Consider the following 24647-nt stretch of genomic DNA (forward strand, 5'->3'; position numbering starts at 1 on the left):
TAGCAGTGCCAGATAATGAAAAGCATAGTCTGCTGAGTCTAACTTGCGTCCTATTCCTGGACTTCCCATTCTCCAGCTATGTGGTCCAGCTGTGAAATAGCAGCAACGTACATACGTGCCAAGCTCATGGTAAGGATTAGTGAGATTGCATGGAAGGCACTGAGCTCAGGTACTGGCGCAAAGAAACCTCCTAACTATCCTTGTTAAAGAAAGCACAGCACAGCCTGAGTTTGGGAGTTACGGGCTGAGGGGGAAAGAGGCTAGAAGGTAAATCACGAGCCTTGTCTCTTGTCATCTTTGAATGCATATTAAAGATTCTAGACTTGATTCTGAAGGCTATGACGAGGGTGAGAATGACTTTCAACGGGAGAAGGACCTAAACAGGTTTGATTTTTCTGTATGAAGATCTGCTTAAAATGCAATCCCCCAAGGAACACAATACATATATTTACCATTTTGCTTTTCTCCTCTGGTTAGCAAGTTAACTACATCTCTAATTACTAAGTATAATTCCAATAAAATATGTTTTTCAAGGCCTCATGGCAGGAAGACAGAGTGGGAAAATGTGGATTCATGCACACTGAGCTCTTCCTGGATTTACCACAAATTATCTAACTTTGGGAAAGCCACTTAACCTCTGTAAACATGTTTGTTTGTTTGTAGGTTAGGGATCATGCCAGAAGCCCTATCTTTCTCACAAGTGTACTGTGAAGGTCAACTGGTTTGTTTTGTATGTGAGTATTAACTATCATCATTTAAACTTATATTCAAATTCCACCTTCTGGACCCCGCCAAATAGATTTTTAACTCTATGAAGGTAGAAATTTTTATATTTTCGATTGATGTTTAAAAGCCACATAGAATAGTGAACCACCAGAACAAGCAGCCAATCAATAGCTGATATGTAAAGGAAAGAATAAAGATAGCTTTATTTTGTGGACCTATCATGTGATCTTACGTTCACTTCTCATTTAATCTTTATAACATGGCTGGGAGTCAGGCATCTTCATCCTCTATAAAATTACAACTTGGAAATCAGAATATGAGAGGCTATGAAACTTATCCAAGGTTAAATATCTAGAAATCAACAGAGCCAGTATTTAAATCTATGTCTTCACACTTCAAATACTGAACTTGTTTCTAAAGGTAATGAACTCCTTTCTAAAAGTAACGTATGTTCTAAAGTGTGACATAATGTTCTGATGATAATTCTTTTCTCTCGAACTTTTCATGTTGTCCTTCTGCAGAAGCAAAGCCATACGCCAGTAAGCTAAGGTGCATAATCTGTAATATTTGTAATGTAAAGGATAGCACAGATTTCAGAGCTGAGACTTTGTCAGAAGGCTACGTTTCACTAGCGTTAATTCAGAAGTCCTTTGTGATAGCATAACTGTTAATAAGTTTCTTTCCTCTAAGTGAAGAACAACAAACATTTGTTTTCTTGCTAATTATTACCTGGAATGCTACCCTTCTTAAGGCAGAGATTTTCTAAAACAGATCATCCCTAGTTCCCATTTGTAGAGTTGAGAGTTTCCTAACTCTACAGTTAGCTAATGAGGGGTATAGTCAATCACAATGGTAAGGAAGCGGGGAACAGAAATGAAAGAAAGAGAGAAAACAGGCTTCCTCAGAAAGCAATATGCCAATAACTTCAGAGGAAAATGGCATACAGTCAAATCTTAATGTTCAATCAGTCAATAGATATTTGCTGAGTGCCCATTATTTAATTGGTAAAATGTAAAATATAGAGTTTTGGGTCAAGGTTTCTCCCCACAAGGATATTAAAACTCTATTGGATAAGAAAAGATTATTGACCATGCAAGATAGTTTAAGTTGGTATGTCAAAAGAGCACTACAGATCATCTATACTTCCTGTGATTATGGTAGCTAGCATATAGGTTATCCTTAGATAATGAAAATTCATTATCACTTCAGTCAATTAAATTAACTTGCTGGATTTTCTCCTTCTACCAGCTTTATACTGTATCTAGCAGTAAAAACAGATTTTCATTCCTACAGGTGATGTCTTTCCTACTTCACTGGAGATTGGAGTAAGTAGTCTGCCAGGAATGGTGGGAAAATGCGTGTTGCTTGGTTTCTCTCACTGGATTATTTGTCTCAAGCATCCGAAAATGTGAATAGAACAGTGAAAAAGAAAAGACGACATAAGGGACCTGGATAATATATTTGGGAAGCTACATCTATTAAACAAGAGGCAGACATGTATAAGGGGAAATCCCTTATTTAGAACATACTCACCTACCCAATGGCCGATTTAGACACCATTTCCATCATAAGACCACATTTAAGAGGACCTTGAGGAACAATGAAAGGTCAGCTAAGGCATACAGTTGCTCCCCATTTTAAAAGACTTTCTACTTGTGATGATTCTAACCATAAATATAATGATTATATTAGGGATAAATCCTCTGGAATAAAAACCATGTAGCTAATGTATCATCTTACTTACTGAACATCCTAACTTACTTACATCCTTAACTTGCTGAAGGATCTCTTACATAGTCTGAGAGTCCACAGTTATGCAGATTAATTTGGAGAAGTCTTTCATTGAAATTTCTTGAAGTATATACCTACTACCAATTTCTCAATATACTTTCCCCTTATAGAAAACCTTATTCTACTTTGATGTTGGACCTTTATTTTTTGCTACTGAGAGATCCTTTTTCAAAAAAGTGTAGTAACCTCAATAATCACAATGATATTTAAAAAGATCACTGGCATAAGATTCAGAATAATTGGGTTCCAGGCTCAGTGCTGTTATTTGCTTGCTGGTTAAGTTTCTTCAGGAATAGAAGAGAGGAGTGGGCCAGATTGTTTTTAAAGATTCTTGAAACTTTTAATTACTTTATTCTATAAGAAGAGGTTATATATGACAAAGATATTTAAGTAGTTAAATGAAGTAGTGACTATGTTTTTGTCATCCCCAGAGCCATTTGAGGCTTGTAACAATTTTCTGGATTATATCATTTTCCCATTCATCACAGTTGCCTCTGATATATTGCTTTTAAATTCTATGTATTACACTGTTACTGAAAATTTAATCCCAAGCCACAAGTCCATATCCACTATCCCACAGCCTTCACTAAGTAACCACTTATCATAATTCTTTTAAAAGTTTTATTTAATTTTTACTTTTATTGAGGGAATGTTTAAACATAGCTTAAATACTAGCAGTTAGCCTGAGGGAAATATTGTGAAGGGGCAACAAGCTGCTTTTCTGGTAAGTAGTTCAATAATAATTTGAAAAAATAACATGTTTATACTACTATTTCTTGATGTTTTTGTCTTATGTATTATTAATTTCTGTTATGAACGATGATATTCTGCTCTCTTACATAATCACTCCCAATGACAGACATGAGTACACAAAAACAAGAATGCCTTGCTTCACTGTTGTCCAAACTTAGTTATAGAACATAATTTGGTTATTTGTTAGCTGAGCTTGAGAGTATACTGCTTTTATTTTTATTTCCTTTTTTTTTTTTTTTTTGAGATGGAGTTTCATTCTTGTTACCCAGTCTGGAGTACAATGGCGCGATCTCGGCTCACGGTAACCTCCACCTCCTGGGTTCAGGCAATTCTCCTGCCTCAGCCTCCTGAGTAGCTGGGATTACAGGCACGCCCCACCACGCCCAGCTAATTTTTTGTACTTTTAGTAGAGACGGGGTTTCACCATGTTGACCAGAATGGTCTCGATCTCCTGACCATGTGATCCACCTGCCTCGGCCTCCCAAAGTGCTGGGATTACAGGCTTGAGCCACCGCGCCCGGCCCTATTTCCTTTTTTTTTTTAAATAGTACTTGTTTTTTTTTTCTGAGTTAATAATTTCCTCTTTAATAACAAGTTTCTAAGTATAAACCATAAATTCTTCGTAAACATTCTATCATAGGTAATGCTTTCAATATTTTCAAACACACCTTATAATCCATCAGTTTTAATAAGCATTATTTATTTAGGACATATAGATATTTAATACTTAAACAATTCAGTTGAAAAACAGATTAAAAAGGTTCTGGTCTTCTAATATTGTTTTGTTAAAAACAGAAGAGCCATGTTTCACAGCTATAATTTTTTCACAATTATCCATACATATGAAGCTTATGCATTTGTGAGAGTATACAGTACAATGTAGTAAATCAGCAACATAAAAGTGTATGTTAACTGGTAAACCACGCTGCGGATAATGTAATGGTAAAATATAGTACAAAACAACTGGGGAAATGACAAACAATAGATACCATTTACAGAGCACTTACTACATAGTAGTCTCTGTATTATGTATTAACTCATATAATCTTTGAAACAACCTTGAAGGTAGACAACAATATTATTTTCATTTTATGGGTTAACTAAATTAGAGTTAATAAGTAATAGATAGGATTTCTCTGATTTCCCTCCAAGTTTATTGTATATTTTATGCACTGACATGCATTCTTTTTATGTATAGTTTGATGAGATTTCAAAAACTTACACAGTCAAACAACCACTATCACCATCATGATGTAGAATATTTCTATTGCTCCCAAAATGAACCCACAGAATGCTTATAAAATACTGGTGAAAATGTAAATTAGTTCAGCCACTGTGGAAAGCAGTTTGGAGATTTCTTAAAGAACTTAAAACAGAACTACCATTTGATCCAGAAATCCTATTACTAGGTATATACCCAGAGGAAAATAAATAGGGCTGGGCACAGTGGCTCACACCTGTAATCTCCGCCTTTTAGAAGCTGGGGTAGAAAGACTGTTTTGGTCCAGGACTTTGAGACCAGCCTGGGCAATACAGTGGGGTACCATCTCTACAAAAAAAATTTGAAAAGTTAGCCAGGCATAGTGGCTCCTTCCTGTAGTCCCAGTTACTTGTGAGGCTAAGGTGGGAGGATTGTTTGAGCTCACTATTTGGAGGCTGCAAAGAGCCAAGGCTGTGCACTGTGCTTTAGCATGGGTGACAGTGCAAGACCCTGTCTCAAAAACAAGAAGGAAAGAAAAATAAATAGTTCTACCAAAAAAGACTCGGTACTATTAATGGTCATAGAATCAACTTAGGTGCCCATCAATGGTGGATTAGATAAACAAAATGTGGTACATACACATCATGGAATACTATGCAGCTATAAAAATGAATGAAATCATGTTCTTTGCAGCAACATGGATGTACTGGAGGCCATTATCCTAAGCAAATTAATGCAGGAATAGAAAAAAAAAAACCCTGCATGACCTCACTTACAAGTGGGAGCTAAATATTGCATATCTAGGGACATAAAGATGGAAACAATAGACACTGCAGACTACTAGAACAAGGAGAGAGGGAGGGGAGGAAGTGATGAAAATTGCTTATTGGGTACTATGCTCACTACTTGGGTGACAGGATCATTCATACCCTTAATTTCAGCATCACACAATATATAACAAACCCACATATGTACACTCTGAATCTAAAAGAAAAGTTGAGATTATTCAAAATAAATGAACTCTGAAAGTTTGATTTAGGACTACAGATACTTAAACACCGTTGAATTTCTCCCAAATAGTTAAATGTAGCCTTATTATTAGAACAGCAGGCAACTGTAGTTTCTATAAAATATGTGTTGTTTTCATCTCACATTTAGACAGCTCCTCAGATATTTCTCCTTTCTTTACAATGTCATTCCCATGTTATTACACTCTCATTACAATTAAAACAAGAACAAAACTAGATCATAGTTCAAGACGCGGAAAATACATGGCACCTCCACTCCTCCTTCCCACTCCTACAGAAAACAATGCTAATTAACTATAGCACTCTTTGCTGCTTAGCCCAAGGGCAGCCCCAGAATCCTTTCAACATGGCATTTTAAGTAGACACGACAAAATCAATACAGGTTGCAAGTAAAATATTCCTTTGTTTCCCTATGGCAGTTGAGATCACTGGCTTTAGAATCACACAAGCCAGGATTAAATCCCAGCTCTACCATTTAGCTGTTGTTCTTGGGCAAGTCATTTAACCTCTGTTAGCCTCATTTTCCTGTTTGGTAAAGTGACAGTGAAGTTACAGGGTTGTTGAAAGGAATATGAGAGACAGTTCATACAATTGGATTCTGTTAGAAAAAGTTGACTATGGTTTTGAGTCAGCAAACTTGCTGAAAAAAACAAGAGAGGCAAGCAGTGGAAGGATCTGGTTCTGGGAGGCTACAAATACAGGGAGCACATTGTGCCAAAGGTGGAAATCCATGACCCCTTGGATTCCCCACTGCTCATTAGAGGAGAGTGGATGAAAGGGACTTGGGAGAAATTACAACCCCCAGTAACCCTACTCTTACCCATGCTTTCTGGGTACTGGGAAGTAAACTTTGCAAACCCTTTTTAAGCTCCTATCACCAGAGCAGGAAAGAAAGATTTCTTAGCAATCATCTCACGTTTGTTTTCCTTCTGCCCTCTGGTGTGCTGCAGAGTGCCAATTCTGCTAACCTCCCAAATAAATCACTGTTAATGAAGCATGCTGCACATACAGACAGCAACAGGCATTTTTTAATCACCTACACTAAAGAAGAGCTAAAGGTAAGCACAAAACACTCTAATACCTAATATATTAGGTGTCAGATTTAAAGTAGAAAGAACCGTGTGACTTTCAGGGCTTTTACTTGGATACGCTAACTGGGGAAGCTTACCAGTACATTCATCATTATGCACAGCTTGCCGATTGCTTGGACAGTCAAATCAGAAAATCAGATAACTGGTAGCCTTAAAGGGAGTCTATATCTCCTTAATCAGAAGCAGAAATAAGATTTCAAACATAAAAAGCCTTATAATGGGCTCTACCAAAATAGGGGGTTAAATAAAATTGACTATGACACTCTATTTCTAACTTACATTAGTGACGGAACTTTTAGTAACTGATACGCAGTATGACATGGCAATGAATAAGATAGAGTCTGCCCTCATGGAGATTATTTTATTATATGGGGAGGGATGACAATATAATACTCTAAGAGGGCTGCAACAATGGACAAATGCAACAATATCAGTTCAAAATATAAATGGTCTTTGCAGACAGACTTAAGTTGAAGTCTTAAATTTGTATTGTTTTAGGCAAGTTATTTCTGACCCTCCAATTTTACATCATAAAATGGAGATAGTGAGTCTACTTCATAAGTTTATAGAGAAGTATATAAGATAATGCAAGTAAAATGGTCGCCACAATAATGCAAAAGCAACATAAGCAACATGATCTTAATATAAGCCTTGTTTTACTAAGAAGGAACTCAGAATTCACTCTCTTAAAATAAGTGGAGTTGGCCATGGATGGTGGCTCACATTTGTAATCTAAAAATTTTGGGAAGCCAAAGCAGGTGGATTATCTGAGCCCAGAAATTTTGAGACCAGCCTGAGTAAGGTGGTGAAACTCCATCTCTACTAAAAATACAAACAATTAGCTGGGTGTGATAGTGCACTCCTGCAGTCCCAGATACTTAGGAGGCTGAGGTGGGAGAATCGCCTGAGCCTGGGAAATTGAGGCTGCAGTGAGCCATAATTGTGTCACTGCACTCCAGCCTGGTTGATGGGAGTAGGACCCCATCTTTAAAAAAAGAAGAAAAGAAGAATAATAATAAAATAAGTGGAAGTTGGAACAGGAAGCCACCCTACTTTTTAGCTAAGCTGTAATATGGTATCTCCCATCTCATGTAATGATAAACTGTGTGTTCAAGATCCTGTGCCATTATATATTTATAGCTAAATATTAGATTAGAACATTCATCTGAAAATATTTTTTGGACATATGCAGTATGTCAGATATAGTACCAATAAGCACTGAGTATCATGGTAAAGTTGAGTGCTGCTATCATAGAGCTTGCACTCTTCTGCATTTTCTAGGTTTATTTGTCTATGAATATGTACTTTTGAAGAGCAGAAGTACACCTCGTATCATCGTGTTTTAGTCCACGACTACATGCAGTTGGTGGGATATTTCCATATCATTTGACAAATGCTACTGAATTATTAGTTGGTATAAAATCGTTTTCAGAAGCTTCCTGCAAATTAAACCAAATTATTTATGCAAGCCTCACCTCCGTTTTCTTGTTTTTTCCACCCAAATCTGGGTCTCAGGCATGAAAGATGATAAAGTGATAAAAATGACAAGCTGGGTTTTCTTTTCATGAGGATTTCCTACGGGTCAGTTCCAATACAAAGGTTTTAGACAGATGACTAAATGCTTACTATAACTTGAGGAGGTAGACATATGATTATTTCCATTTGTCAAAGAGGAAAGTGGGGCTTGGAGGTTTAGCTGAGTCACTTATTTCTTTAGTACACCTTTCCCTACCTACTTACCTCTAGATCTGTAAGTGGCCAATTTCCTCCCAATGTATTATGTGAGGGCTGACAGGAGTGACATTCAAAAATAAAAATAGAGTAGAAAGCCAGTAAATCACTTTGCAAAGTTTGCCGTTATCTGCAATGGTGGGGATACTTTGTTATCAGACACAAACTAATAGGACAGAATTACAGCACATGGATCCAGAATCCTTAGTATGTCAAGGGACTTTTTTCCCTCTTACATGAACAGCAGAAGCTATGAATGTGATCGTTTTTGTAAAGTTATTTATTGTTCTTATCAGTGGGTGGTTATCCATCTAGTTAGTATAATAGCCTGTTAGAGAGCAAGTGATAAATGTGTTCTTTGTTTAATCAGGCTGACTTAGGCCAAATCGGGCAAACACTAACTGGTTCTGAGAGAACCAGATTTCAGGCCTGGGCTGTCACATATATAGCAGATGTCTCTGTAGTTCTGGGTGTGAAATGAGTACATGCTGCCAATCTACTTTTAACCATTCTATTTATATTCTTCTTTAAAATGAGATAGAGTGATCATTTCCAGTTATATAGTGACTTTTATCCAAAAATCTCCAAAGGACAGCACATTAATTCTTACTACACTCATTGAGATGAGGGTTAGTGTTACAGTATAATACTTTTTAGAAAGGGAAACTGAGGCACAAGAGATAATATTGAGTACATCATATTTAGGAGATTAAGAATTTATATGTCGTCGTCTAAAGTTAATGTGGGAAAATACTAATATCAGGGTGGGAAAACTCAGTAGACTCCATATTAATCAAATAGTTAAAATTAGTATCACTGATGATAAGACACTGGTCTCATGTGCTCTTTGATAGGGAGCACTGAGAGGGACACAATACTCTTCTGTGGTATCTTGCCAGCAATGCATGATCTTGATAAAATAATGAGTAAACAGAAGACAACTGAGTAACATTCTACAACATAATTGACTAGTAGTTTTTAAAAGTGCCTGGATCTCAAAAGGCAGGCAAAGGCTTAGGAGCTGGCACAGACTCAAGGCGAGTAAGGAGAAATGAATGCAATAAACATTGCGAGATTGTGGACTGCAGCCTGGACATTATGGAAAAACTGGTAAACTCCTAATAATGTCTGTTATTTAGTTAACGTGTTATACCGATGTCACTTTCCTGACATTAAACTGAACTATACTTATGTACGATAGTATGACATTAATCATACTATACTTATGTATGAAATTAACAGTAGTAGAATCAGAGTGAAGGGCATATGGAAACGTTGACATTTTTGCAACTTTTCTGCAAGTATATAATTATTTTAAAATAAAGCCAATGCTACATAAATAATATCCTAGTCTGAAAATCAGACTTTTAAATATCTTTTTGTTTTTACATCAGTGGAGCTATCCTCCTGGAAAGACATGTACATACAACATGCCATTGCAGATATTATATTTATAGTTTGCAGCATCATTTCCAGAAAAAGTTCAAGAATCATAAAAGTTTACCCACAGAAGACAAGATAGTCACAGAAAAAAATTATGTGAAAAAAATAAATTCTGAATTCCCAAGATGTAATTAATATAATCAATGATGTTACTTTGCTATAATTTAATTAGAATTAGAATGCTGAATAAATCAAACTTAGGTATGAAAAGAACCAAGGTTATCATGCATATTCATGAAGAAAAACAAAGCCAGGATTTTGTACTTCATGTATGCTAAAAATGCAGCATGCAGGTTTCCCCTAAATTTCTTATTTACTACTAGTGTAAGTTCCTTGCAATGCAATGTGAGATCTATGTAAAGAAAGGCAAAAATATAAAAGTGGGAATAACTGTTAACACAACATTTTTGCTTTTGTTTATGTCGTTTCCTGACATCAAATTTCCTCCTTGAATTAGCAGTCTAGGCTATTGGTAGGAGAAACTGTAGTAATTTTAGTGATCTGTGGAAACTAAAAAATAGTTGAATCATCTACAGAAAAAAATCTGAGGACAGAATCCTAATTGGTGATAACATGAATTTTGAGACTAAGGCTATTTCAGAGATCTGGCAAAGGACAAAGGAAAACATAAATAGTTTAAGTTACTTCAGGAAAATTCAATGTAATGATTTGTTAAAGATCCATGCCTACACACAGTTTCTCTTTTCTTGCCTATCAGCCACTCCCTTACTGTATCTTAGCTGCAGGTTTCAAGACAGCATCTTCAAGTTTAGAAAAAAAAAACTCTGTCCCATTTCTTTTTAACATCTGACCCTCTACCAACAACCACAACAGCCACTAATTAAAAACTATCCACATCCTTAACTTTGGACTTCAGAAGTTGTGTTTCTAAGCAATGTTGAGTAGACATTCCTCATATGGTTAGAATACAGGAAAAATACAGAAATCACATTTCCAAATAATATATATATATAAAATAGACATATATTTAATGTGATATTATGCATATACGTTTGCGTGTGTATGTGTGCTTGTATGTGCAGATATATAAAATTTACCAGGGCCCAGCTGTTAACAGCAGGATTTGTTCTGTAGAAGAAAAAGGCTTAGAAGAAACCTATTTCACATCTGTTTAAGTGCTGCAGTAGCTAGACTGGATAAAGTGTGCATATTTCATATATGGTAAACACAGCATTATGCTGAATTCTGATTGAGGATAGCTTCATAAAATATCTCATGCATTTGTAAGTAAACCATACAGGTTCACAAGAAACAGGCCGGGGGTGTAATTAAATGTTTGTATATTTATATGTCCACCAGTTCTGCTATCTTAAAACAGACCTTAAGGTGAGGCTCTTCTTGGTTAATTGCTCTTGTCAAAGAAAATGCCCAGGTTTGCCTTCAGGTATAAAACTCAGGATAGCCTCTTGGTGTCAATTTTTGTTTTGCTATAAATATATAATAAAGCCTCATTTGAAGTTAAAAAAAAACTCTAAAATTATGCACTCTTGATAATTTTTCCAGTATCCCCCAAATGGAAAGACAGCTTTTTGTTTTGTTTTGTTTTTGTCATGGAATCATGCTCTGTAGCCCAGGTTGGAGTACAGTGGCATGGTCTCTGCTCACTGCAACCTCTGCCACTTGGATCCCAGTTTAAGTGATTCTCATGCCTCAGCTTCCTGAGTAATTGGGCTTACAGGTGTGTATCACCACGCCCAGCTAATTTACGCATTTTTATTAGAGACAGGGTTTCACCATGTTGGGCAGGCTGGTCTTGAAATCCTGTCCTCATGATCTGCCCGCCTCAGCCTCCCAAAGTGCTGAAATTATAGATGTGAGCCACCGCACCCAGCTGGAAAGACAGTCCAATGTTTACACTAGCAAACAGCTGGTTTCAAGAAACAAACAAACAAACAAACAAACAAAAAACACGTAGCTCTTGGTTTCTTGTCATAAGGTAGCAATCTTGAGAGGACCTTACTTGTCTAAGAGATGAACCTGGGATAACAGGTTACCCACGGCAGATTTTCTGAGAAAGCTTCATAACAGTTTAAGAAATTCTCAGTGAGTTCACGTCCTTTTTAGTGACATGGATGAATCTGGAAACCATCATGCTCAGCAAACTGACACAAGAACAGAAAACCAAACACTGCATGTTCTCACTTATAGGTGAATATTGAACAGTGAGAACACAGGGGTACAGTGTGTGAGGGAACATCACACACTGGGGTTTGTTGGGGGGTGGGGAGCTAGGGGAGGGCCAGCAGGGAGCTGGGAGGTTGGGGAGGGATAACACTGGGAGAAATGCCTGATGTAGGTGACGGGGGATAGAGACAGCAAATCACCATGGCATGTGTGTACCTATGCAACAATCCTGCAAGATCTGCACGTATACCCTAGAACTTAAAGTACAATTAAAAAAGAAAAGAAATTCTCACTTCTGAGTAGCCTGCCCCTCCAGGCCATTCTCTATACTCCACCCATAGCTGTATTACCATAATACAACTCTGATCAAGCCTCCAACTTTCCACCAGCATAATATACTTTTACGAAGTAAGTAAAGACCTGCTTAATCCAAATCTCACTAATCTCTGCAGCATAAATCTACATTACAGTCATACTATGTGTTGGCTTGATACATCAGGCAATCTTGTTTCCTTACTTTGTACCTGCTGTTCCTCTGTCTCTTCCCCTCTGTGATTACCTTAAAATTTGTAGCTTAGATGAATGAACGTGAGCTAAAAGCTTTCTCTGATCTCATAATAATGGTTTAGTACTTCTCATATGTTGTATGCTGGATTCTAGATGCTGTCAAATATCCAGAATCCAGCATATAATATTCTAACCTTTGTCTTTATGCCTTAGTTACTATCAATGCCTTAAAGGGAAAGGCAAAGTCTCTCTCATTCATTAATCAGTGTGCTTAGAAAATATCATACATGGTAAATTCATGTTGAACTCATTTAAACTATAATGGATGTAATTACTGAGGAAAAAGCAGAGTAAGACCAACAGCTCAAATTGCTGGCAGGAATTAATGTGCAGAACCTAAGGAAGAACTAATCAGAAAATTATTCAGAACCATTTAAGAACGTTAATATTTATCCTGGTTACCTTTGTGGACAAGCGACTCATGAAGTTGACTCAGGGATTTAGAAAGATATTTCAATAAAGATATGCATATGACAATCTAAATAGATACCCAAATTATGAGTTTGGAAACTTGTTTCTAAATCACAGATACCCAAATATATCTGATATGACAAAAAGAATTTCAAGGTCACAAGTGTTTTGGGTAGTGGAGTTAGCTAACACAGACAGATGACTTTATTGTGAGATGTCTTATAGCTTTTAATAAGATGGCACTGAATTTCAGTGTGTAAGAAGAGAGGTATTCTATATAGTGTTTCCTAAATTTACCTTTTCATCCATGGGACAAAGTTTCTTCAGAATTCATTTTGGGACCTCATCTGGGACCCCTGTCATGTTTAGCAAAGACTAGCAAACTATGAGCTTTGGCCAAATCCCTTACAAATTATGGCCTAAAGGCCAAATCCCAGATCCTAAGGCCAAAAGTCTAACATCTGTTTTTGTAAGTAATACTGGAATGCATCAGTGTTTGCTTATTTCGGCATTGCCTGTGACTGCTTTTGTGATACGATAGCAGAGGCGAGTAGTGTGAGAAAAATCATATGGCCCATAAAATAAAAAGAAAATATTTACTACCTACCTATTTACAAGAAAGTTTGCCAATTCTTAATTTTTAGCAATTTTTTTTTCTTTTCTCAAGATTTAATTTAAAAGTTTCCTCTGGGTACGACAGGGGTTTACCTAAAATCAACTGGCCTCACTGCTAATGTGTTTCTCAAAATCGTAATTTGTTGCAAGATGAAACATCCCACAAAGTGGAAAAAGTATCACGGAGCTGACCAGTGGTACTTTCTAAAGTGAAACCTGGACTAAGCAAAGTATGTTCGGATTTTTTTGCTCTAAATCCTGTTTAGAAATTAATATATATTATAAAACTGGCAAGTTAAAACTTACACATAACGTTTACCAAAAGGAAATCTGAAACTAATACCTTTAAATACCTTATTTGGATAGAGAATTTATTAAAACACTAAACATACCTGAAATTTTAGTGAAGACAACTGAATTTTTATTCAATAACTTGAAAAACAAATCACACTGGTATCCTAAAATACCTAAGGTACTTCATTATAAAGATTAATTTTGATCAGACAGGAATAGAGCTGAACAATGTTTGTGATATAGATTATCTGAGATATCAATTCATATACTGTACATTGATTATTCAGATAACATTTTTTAGGCCAATTTGGGAGTTATGGAAGACACACAGCTTTAACACCTGGTAAAAATGACCCTTTTGTGTTTTTTCAGTTGTAAATGCATATAATTAAACTAACTCATCTATTGGTTTGGTTTAGGACATATTCAACATTATTTTATAAGTGGCTACAATCAACCTGTTTGATCAGTTTAACAGAAAATAATAAAATGAAAAGAAATAATTCAGTTAATAGTAACTTTTGGTGATATATTTACAGAAATAAATATTTCCTCTGTTTTCATAATTCAGTTTGAAACCCAGTTTTCATATGCTTTTCTCTTTCTCATCCTTTACAGCCTCCATCTTCCCCCCAAATACTGGAAGATACTGTTACTGGTTTCCGGCTCTGGTTCCTTTCTCCCTGTGTGTTAGTAACCATCATATTTGACATTTGATCCCTTAGGACACACTGTTGAATGCCTTTAGGCTCCTTTTAGAAACCAATGTTGTTATTGGAATTTTGATATTTATTTCAAGGCAGTTCTTTAACTAGAGTTTTAAAATAAAGAATTTTGTTTCTATATTCTTGTTCTTGAGATGGATGGCCCAAATGCATCTTACATATTAACTTAAGTGAGTTCAACTATATGTACTGTGACAAAGAATAAAAACAAGTACATGAAAACATACCTACAGAGATAGAACACTGTAGATACTACATGCACTGGAATGAGTGCTAGTTGGGACATACAAATCCAGTCTACCATTCTCATGGGAGGCTTCAGTTCTTATATCTCTTAAATAATGTATTTCCCTAGGCTGAGTATGATTCTTCTCTTTAAAGATACAACAATTTTTTAAGACATGGTTCCTAAACTCAAGCCAATTACTTTGTGTGGTGTTTAAACAATAACCTGGTGATCTACCCCAAACCTGGAAGAAAAATTTGCCGTATGGAATCACTGTGAGTTAATATGCTGCCTTCCATTTGGACACCATCATATTCCAGGTAAGACACATACTTACCAAGGACATCAAATGGTCCTCAAGGAAACACAGTGAGTAAGTGACAGAGACCAGACTGAAACTCCAGTCTCCAGATGCCTTACTCAACACTTCACCATGCTGTAGCACTTCGCCTTCCTTATAGACCATCTGCAGTCAAATTTCACTGACTCTTCTGAACACATCTTCCAATTTCCCTGGCATACAACCATGTTCCATCAAATTGATTTTTCCAGTCAGTAGCTTGCTGCATATTGTCTTGCCTGCATTGCTTTGTTTTGACAGTTTCCTCTGCCCCATACCTGCCTTTTAAAATAAAATCTCCTCTCTTTGACACCCAGCTCACCTTCCAAACAGATAACATTTCTAGATGTCCACAGATACTTCAGAGAAGTTACTACTTCTCTGAATAATAAATCACCTTTTTCCAGTGCTACTTGTCAAATCCCAGTTTATAACTGCATACTAGTTCCTTAGTTAGGATGTAAGGTCTTTAATGTTAGGTAGAGTACCTATGTTTTTAAATTTTACATCCCCTCCACAACATGATCAGAATTTTGTCTTGTACTATGCAGGTACCAAACCTATGTTCCTTAATTTACAAGGGCAGAGAAATGTTTCTGTTGACATCTGTATTTTCCAGAACTTATTCTTTAATCATTTCTTTAAAAGTCCAAAGGATTGACATTGTTTTTCTGTGAGCTCTCTGGAATTTTCCCTGATCACCAGCATTCCTAAAACACTTTTCTATTGGTTTCTACTGAAACACCTGGATGTTCTTGTTTTTTGTTTTATGTTTGTAAACGTACCATGTGTTTTAACTGATTGCAGCCTAGATATACGAACCCATTTAAGTGAGGCTTGGTGCTCCTTTACTCTGGCCTCACTTATCTTAAGACTTAGGTCAGGTTCAATGGCTCACAACTGTAATCCCAGTACTTTGGGAGTCCAAGGTGGTCAAATCACGAGGTCAAGAGATTGAGACCATCCTGGCCAACATGGTGAAACCACATCTCTACTAAAAACACAAAAACTCGCTGGATGTGGTGGTGCATGCCTATAGTCCCAGCTACTCGGGAGGCTGAGGCAGGAGAATCACTTGAACCTGGGAAGTGGAGGTTGCAATGAGCCGAGATAGGGACACTGCACTCTAGCCTGATGACAGAGCAAGACTCTGTCTTAAAACAAAATAAAACAAAACAAACAAAACAACCACCAAAAAAACATACCTAGCTCACCTTAAATACATTTATGCCTTAATTTATATGTTGAGAAAATTATTTTCCTTAATAGAGTAGACAGTGAAGACAAATACTTTTGTTTTCACGAAAAGAAAGAAAAGGTATCTTTTTTAAAGTAATGGTCAGGTAGCAAGACATTCTGAATATCCATTTTATCCCATTTTATTTGCTCTTTGATCCTCCCCCAGTCACACTCTCCACCCTGAAGCCGGCCCATGTCTATTCTTCCCCTCTATGTGTCCATGTGTTCACTTGTAAGTAACAATATGCAGTAGCAATGTCAGTACTCAGTGTTCTGTTGCTGCAATTAGTTTGCTTAGGATGATGGCCTCTAGCTCCATCTATGTTGCTGCAAAGGATATTACCTTGTTCTGTTTTTTTTTTTTTTTTTTGGGGGGGGGGCTGCATAATATTCTATGATATATAAGTACAACATTTTCTTTATCTAGTCTACTGTTGATAAACATTTAGGTTGGTTTCATGTCTTTGCTATTGTGAATAGTGCTGCAATGAATATATGCAGGCATGTGTATTTAGGGCAGAATGATGCATATTTCTTTGGGCATATAACCTGTAATGGGATTGCTGGGTCAAATGCTACTTCCGTTTTAAGTTCTTTGACAAATCACCACACTGCTTTCCATAATGGCTGAACTAATTTACATTCCTACCAGCAGTGTGTAAGTATTCCCTTTCAACCTGCAACTGTACTAGCATCTGTTATTTTTTGACTTTTTCATAAAAGCCATTTTGACTGGCGTGAGATGGTATCTCATTGTGATTTTGATTTGCATTTATGTAATGATTAGTGATGTTGAACATTTTTTATATGATTGTTGGCTGCAAGTATGTATTTTTTTTGAAAAGTGTTTGTTCATGTCCTTGGAATTAAAAGCTATAGAGCGGCAAGTTGGGTAAGAAAGCAAGACCCAATGATATGCTGTCTTTAAGAGAGACCCACCTCACATGCAATAACACCCATAGGCTCAAAATAAAGGGATGAAAAAAAAATGTACCCAGCCAATAGAAAGCATAAAAAAATAAAAAAAGAAGTTGCTATCCTAATTTCAGACAAAACAGACTTTATACCAACAAAAATTTTAAAAAGACAAAGAAAGGCATTACATAACAGTAAAGGGTTCAATTCAGTAAGAGGACCTAACTACCCTAAAAATATATGCAACCAACAAAGGGCACCTAGATTCATAAAGCAAGTTCTTAGAGACCTATGAAGAGACTTATATTTCCACACAATAATATTGGGAGACTTCAACACCCCACTGACAGCATTAGACAGGTAAGTGAGGCAGAAAATCAACAAAAATATTCAGGACCTAAACTCAATACTTGACCAAATGGACCTAAAAGACATCTACAGAACTCCTCATCCCAAAACAACAGAGTACATATTCTCATCTCTACATGCCACATATTCTAAATTTGACCGCACAATTGGACATAAAACAATCCTCAGGCAAATGCAAAAGACCCAAAATCATAGTAACCACATGTTCAGACTACAGCACAACAAAAATAGAAATCAACACTAAGAAAATGGCTCAAACCCATACAATTACCTGGAAATTAAACAACGTGTTGCTAAATGATTTTTGGGTAGATAATGAAATAAAGGCAAAAATCAAGAAATTCTTTGAAAATAATAAGAACAAAGATACAACATACCATGATCTCTGGCACACAGCTAAGACAAAAGAAAAAAGTTTATAGCACTAAACACCCACATCAAAAATTCAGAAAGACCTCAAATTAACAACCTAATGTCACAACTAGAGGAAACAGAGAAGAAAGAACAAACTAACTGCATAACTAGCAGAAGATAAGAAATAACCAAAATCAGAGCTGAACTGAAAGAAACTGAGATGTGAAAAACCATACAAAAGATCAATGAATCCAGGAATTGGTTCTTTGAAAATATTAATAAGATAAATAGGCTGCTAGACTAATTAAAAAAAAAAAGAGAGAGAACTCCAAATAAACAAATTTAGACTGCACAGAAATAGAAGGAACCCTCAGAGACTACCATAACCACCTCAATGCACACAAACTAGAAAATCTAGAAGAACTGGATAAATTCCTGGACACATACAATCTCCCAAAACTGACCCAGGAAGAAACTGAATCCTATACATTGTTTTATTTTCCCAATTGTGAGTTTCTTGAGGACAAAAACTCATACTGTTTTTATTCAACCACAGTGTTTCCTCGGATTTTTGGTATCCCATCAGAATGCCTACCACAGTATACTTTAAAGGTGTTTAAAACATTTGTTGATTTCTTGATGACTGACAATATTCTATTCAACTATTTTTCGTGAGAGTAGGCTTGTTTAACAATAAACTTGGATTCTTGGATGGCCACAGTCTTCTTATAATTGCATAAGAACAGTCTTTCTTCCCATGTTCTACAAGGAGGACTAAGACACTGAGAGTGTGTCTCCATCATTTACCAAAATACTTAAGCCTGATCCATGAATAATTGTAAAATATAGAAACACCACTGGCTGTCATGGGGCAATCATGAATATTGGCAAGTGCGGTCTGGGAAAGATTTAATTTTATTTGTTTGGATTATAGGTAGTATCAGCTTGTTGATTTGTAAGTGTGAATATATAAAAATATGTAACTAACTTAAGAAAGGTTTCTGAATTAACAAATTAGCAATAAGGATTCTCTTGTGTGTTCTCAGAGGAAAAAAGAGGACAGATGTATCCAAAATATGCAAAGTTCAATGTCTACCACAGCGAGGCTTGTCGCTTCTTTACCTTCATAACAAGATAGGTCTTGATTGAAATTTTTTCTTTGAAGTCCACTGTGTGGAAATCACCAGATTATATTTGTCTTGATATATGCAAGTAAAACAACATTTAAACAGCTTAAATACTCAATGTATAATACAAAGTTAAATAATACATTAACAATAGAGAAAATACCATTGTGATTCTTAATTCAGTCTTGAACCATTTGTGAACACAGCACAGCGTTTTCTTTTTCTGTCTGTCCCATGAACTCTCTGCAAAATCTAAATGCATACTAAGGAAAGAGAAATGAAATGGCAGAGATGGAGCAATGAAATTGTCTTGTTTTGGCTACCTATTATCCCTATGGAAGCTAAAAATCGATGAAGCTGTGAAGTCTGTGAGCTACAACTGGCCTCTGGTATCTCCAAAGATGAATGTACAGCAAAGTCCCGAGCTAAACCCTTATTCACTGTTATCCCTTCCCAGGGCCCAAATCCCAGGTGGCGCAGAGCTCTGGCTAAGTGGAACAAACACTAAGACAGAAACACTTGATTGCACAACTGCCTCTCAAGCATGCCCTATTATTGTTTATTAAATGGGGTTCCTCTGGCTTTGATTTTTAAAGGTTGCTTCTGAATCTCAGTGCCTTAAGTGAACAGCTCTGTCTTCACCCGGTGACTCTTTCAAGCATAGGGTTAGGTGCTTAGTTCTTTATTACAACAGCAATAACATTAGAGTTCTGTTCCTTTCAGGTCAAAATATAGCCTCTGTTATTTTTCAAACTAATGGTAGCCATTGAGCTATATATTTTCTGTAATTGACAAAATATAGGTTTCCCAGAGCAGCGAAGAACTAAATAAATTGTAAAGAATTATTTTGGAGCATGTTACGGCATGTCCATGTATACATCCTGGGTGTGATCCTTCATAGAACTAATGTGTGTTAATGATGATGATTTCTATTTCTATTCTATTAATGTATGTTCAATATAGTGATAACACAAAGGGTGGACATGTTTCTTTTAAAGCCCATCATAAATACAACACAGGCATCATCAGTTGTTTTCTGATCTTCTAGTTTCATAGAGCACACTGAGTCCCCTTACTGAATCCTGACCCACTATCTGGCCCAGGAAACATGCCACTCACTCCCCAGAATAGCTAACACAACAACATTTTGCCTTCTTCCATTTGACTCAAGTGGCAATTTTGCCAGTTCATTTACAAGAGAAGAAAAAGTGCCACAAAGCATCTCTATGATGACAGAAGCCTCATGCTGTGAGTTGATCTTGCCACCCTGAAACGAATCTGGAAATATTTGTACCTTAATCTCCTGCAGAAATAAACCTTCCAAAGCTCTCGATCTGACATTCAGCAAAATTTGTACTGTATCAGCTGTTGCTAGGCACACTGTTAGGAATAGAAAGAAAATGCAGAAGCTTAAATCCTGTGTCTTGGAGATTATTTCTTGTTGACATTCTTTGCAGAAGATTTTCTGGTGCTAGTTCATTACTGACGTTCTGTCTCCTATCCTGTACTATCCTCTCTTGGCTATTTCTCTTCCTTTGGCCTTAAATCACAACTCACAATCAAACCTTTTAACCTGAATTCATTGAAGTCCTGTTTTGCTTAACTGACTATTAGAGATTTTCAAAATGTAATTGCAGGCTTCTTATTTATCCAGGAGATAAGACTGGTGGCTGAGAGGCCAGTTGGCTGCAGCTATTTCACTGTCAGTCCTACTTCTAGCATCCTTGCTGATCTTATCAAGAAGAGTTACTTCCCACATAATTTAACCAGCCGTTATGTCCAGGCTAAAAATAAAAATGATGTCGCTAATGTGACAGCAGAAGGCAAGGGGCACTGTGCTACTGCCCCAAAGGTAGATTGATACCTGCAGAGTGTCCTGTACCAGGTCACTGTATACACTGGTAGTTAGTTTTAATGGAATAAATGTAGTCTCTACATTTTTCGTTTAAAATATTTGGAAGCACTGTCCAAAGCCTTTTAGTTTCACAACTTAATTCCACAGAGATAAACATTAGAGTTGCCAAGGTCAGCGGCCCTGCCTAATGGTTCCCAGAGAGCCAGTCAAGATGGCGTCTGCACACACTGCAACCTAATTAAGAGTTGAAGAAGGCCTCCAACACAGTGGCACCAGTACAGCCTCCCTCAGCACATATTTTTGCCCTTGGCAGTCTGAGAACAATCTGACATACACTCTGGTAGATGCCACTGTGCTTGCTTCAGCAAATTTAAGTGACTCTACACTTTGTCATTGACTGCCAATTAATTTTAAACCAAATGTCTTGGAGAGGTTATGTCAGGTATCCTGAGAAAATGATATGTGACGAATATAAGATAAACAGTGTTGTGAACAGTGAATAGTCTTAAAATTCTAAAGTTTACCTTCTATCATACCTACTTTAGGGAGAAGGAAGCTTTGCTAAGCGGTTTCAGAAATTTTTATCAACCTTGCCTATCCTGTATGATTTTTTAATATGGAAAAAACTGTTTTACTCTTGACTTACTTGCAAAATAAGGTTCGTAATAGTACACTTTGGTACTAGAGGCTTTGTTGGTATAAAAAAAGTAATGAATACATAAATGACTATATAGTTTAATATTATCTATTTTTCATAGCCTCACCTTACTCCCGAAAAAGAAAAAAACTAAGAAAAGTGCCCTAGAATGCCCATACTCCACATTTCCAATAACCATTAGCCAAAGTTGCCCTGTGCAAGTATGACCTCTAATGTGAAGGTGCTATACTGAAGATTTTACAAAATTCAAATGAGTTTAAGGGTGCAAACAAATAATTCCCTAGATAACCTAAATCTGGCCCCAGTCCCAGAAGATAGCTGTAGAAAGCTAGGAGATTAGACTAGGAAATATGGACTTGGGTGTAAGTTCTAGCATGTAATGAGTGACTCAATCTCATAAGCCTCAGTTTACTTATCTGCAAAACAGATGCTTTGAAAGCCTTATATGTTTTTCAGTATTTCTGCACTCTCCAATATAACATTACAGGTGCAGTTGGTAAAGCTGTTAATTTGACAATGTTGGCTGCTTCCCTTCTTCCTACTTGATCCCTTTCATTTATTTCCGCTCTATTAATGGGCAAATGAACACAAAAGTTAAGTAAGCACAGGGCATAAACTACGTAATAAACCTCAGATCACAACAAATAAAATACATCAAACATTGCTAAAAATTGTACTTTTCCTTGTAATTGGACCCTGAATATTTTTGACTCACAATTACTTATTAGTTTATGAAATTGACAATTTAATAACTATTCTTTTATATATTTTGTATGAACATGATCCACATTAGGATTTCTATAGACAATGAATAAATCACACTGAAACACCTACCACTTATTTAAAGAAACTGTTCACAGCAGTAGGCAATATCTTACGGCATCCAGTACTCGGAGTAGAAGCAGAATTTTAAAAAAATTATATTCCCCACCCTCTTTTCTCCTCTCTGCTCTATAACCACACACCTCCACTCTCTCAGTTGACTGCTTTCTGTTTTGCTCCAAGAGAAATTAACACTCCGTGCCCTCGAGACACATGCTTCCAAACTAGCTGTTTGGAGCCTCAGCTGAGTGGTGCCAAGCAACGTGATGCAATTCCATGTAATCAAACCTTGGGTGCATGTTAACATTCAACCATACCTACCTTCAAGTTAATTATTAATCACAAGAGGACATAAAATTCCAAAGGGAGGCAAATAAGTTATATGGCTAGTAATTTATGATTGTTTCTATGGATAGATCTTTCAACCCCAATTTTTATATTATCTATTAGTTGGCTGAAAAAATATTTGCTGATACACATACACAGGACACTGATGAAACAGATTGTGGCATATTATCTTATCCTCTGCCACTTTCACTTTAATAATAGATTACTTGTATTATTAAAAGATATTCTCTCAATATCATTATTGAGTCTGCAAGGGAAAAATATTAGATAACTCTTGAGTTCCCTCCTAGTTCTAACCCTGCAAGTGTGCAGTAATCACTGGTATTTTATAGTATGCAAAGTAGCATTTTCTTGAAGCAAACTGTTTCCTATCCTGCATATCAGTTATTAGAAGGGAAAAAATACCACTTTATCTCAAAAATTCTATACTGTCTTTGAAGTACATAGATGTTCAGCATTAGGTAGCAAAGCTCGGGAATCTGTTTACTTTTAACATTAATTTCATGTGTTTTCCTTTATTGTGAAAAAGATAAAAAGAAATCAAGTTAATAAAACTAGAACACCTCATTGATTTTCGCATCAAGCCTGTGTGTTAAAAAACAAGAAGTCAAAGTTTGCTTTCCAAGTGTAAATAACATGGACTTCTTCTTATATTGAATTTCTTTGGGATTTATATCTAGGGCATTTCTAAATACTTTCGTTCTCAAGATTATTATAATAAGTGGAGCTTAAGGAAAATATAATGAAGTTGGTAAACTAAGAAAAATCTTACTTGTTTCCAACACATATGTTTCAAAAGAAGTTAGTGCCAATTGACAGAGAATTTAAAGACAAAGCATTAGGTTCCAGGAATGGGGCAAGCTGAGGTGGATATGAACAGCTAAAGCATTCACCTGATAAAGTGCACAATATATTCAGAAAATCAGAATTCTGATTACTAAAATTTAGCATTAAATTGAATCTTATCTGTATATTACTGTTTTCTATATTGCTGGTGTATGCTAATTTCAGAAACAAATTTCAAACCTAAATTAATTTCACTATTATCTTGCTTATGAATAATCCTTATGAAAATAGTAACAGAAGATCAACAAAGTTTCATAACTTTTGACATATCCTCCTTATGGTTAGGATAGCTATAGGTTCTACAGCACATATTCCAATAGCTTAAAGCTAAAAAGAAACCAAATGTTCAATAATTGGGAGTACTTACATCAGTAATATTTGGGCACATATATTTGATTGAAAATTGTATGGGGACTCCAAATATTCCGTAAAGGTACTATAAAAGTAAATATATCTGTAAGATATCAAGTAATAAATCAAAGTAAAGAACACTGGGGGTCTGTGTGTGCATATATATGTATGTTAGAATTCATAAAATACATGCACATTGGTGAAAACTAGGCATGAATACATAAGAAAAATAACTAGCATCAGGAATGATTGTATTCTATTTCTTTTTTATTCACTCCTGTTTTTAAAAATTAGTCAATTTAAGAACTTTATAACATAAAAGTATATAAAACAGCAGTTAGGAAAGTTAACAAGTAAAATAGATAGCTTCAAATGTGAAGCAGATTACACCACCACTCTGCAGAATTTTTAACTATTAATACAATTAGGGATGTTATTATATTAATATGTATCAAACTGAACAGACTTTTTTTTTAAATTTGGAAAATAATTATATGTATTAAAACTATTAGAAATAACATAGAAACATATTTACTGACACTGAAGAATATACAAAATGCATTGCTAAGTAGATAAAGAATAGTTTTATGCAATGTTGAGGAAAGGGATTAATTCCACAATTTACTCCATGACTTTGCTAGGGCTGCTGTAACACAGTATTGTCAGCCGAGTGACT

The 24647-nt window shown here is 36.0% G+C and overlaps 1 protein-coding gene across 10 annotated transcripts in view; it reads right to left on the minus strand.

The window, feature by feature from the left end:
* The window catches only part of CNTN4 (contactin 4), a 979069-nt gene that overhangs the window by 513861 nt on the left and 440561 nt on the right, over positions 1–24647 (minus strand). For 2 of the 10 annotated variants that reach the window (XM_074404882.1, XM_074404884.1), the window contains one exon: positions 2260–2315. The exons of 7 other annotated variants lie outside the window; for them this stretch is intronic. The gene's annotated coding sequence lies outside the window, so the exon portion shown is untranslated. Of the gene's footprint in view, positions 1–2259; positions 2316–20385; positions 20472–24647 lie in introns of all 10 variants that reach the window. One more of the 10 variants, XM_074404881.1, reaches the window with a different exon arrangement.

Source organism: Saimiri boliviensis, chromosome 8 (genome assembly GCF_048565385.1).
Source record: "Saimiri boliviensis isolate mSaiBol1 chromosome 8, mSaiBol1.pri, whole genome shotgun sequence".
Classification (NCBI taxonomy): domain Eukaryota; kingdom Metazoa; phylum Chordata; class Mammalia; order Primates; family Cebidae; genus Saimiri; species Saimiri boliviensis.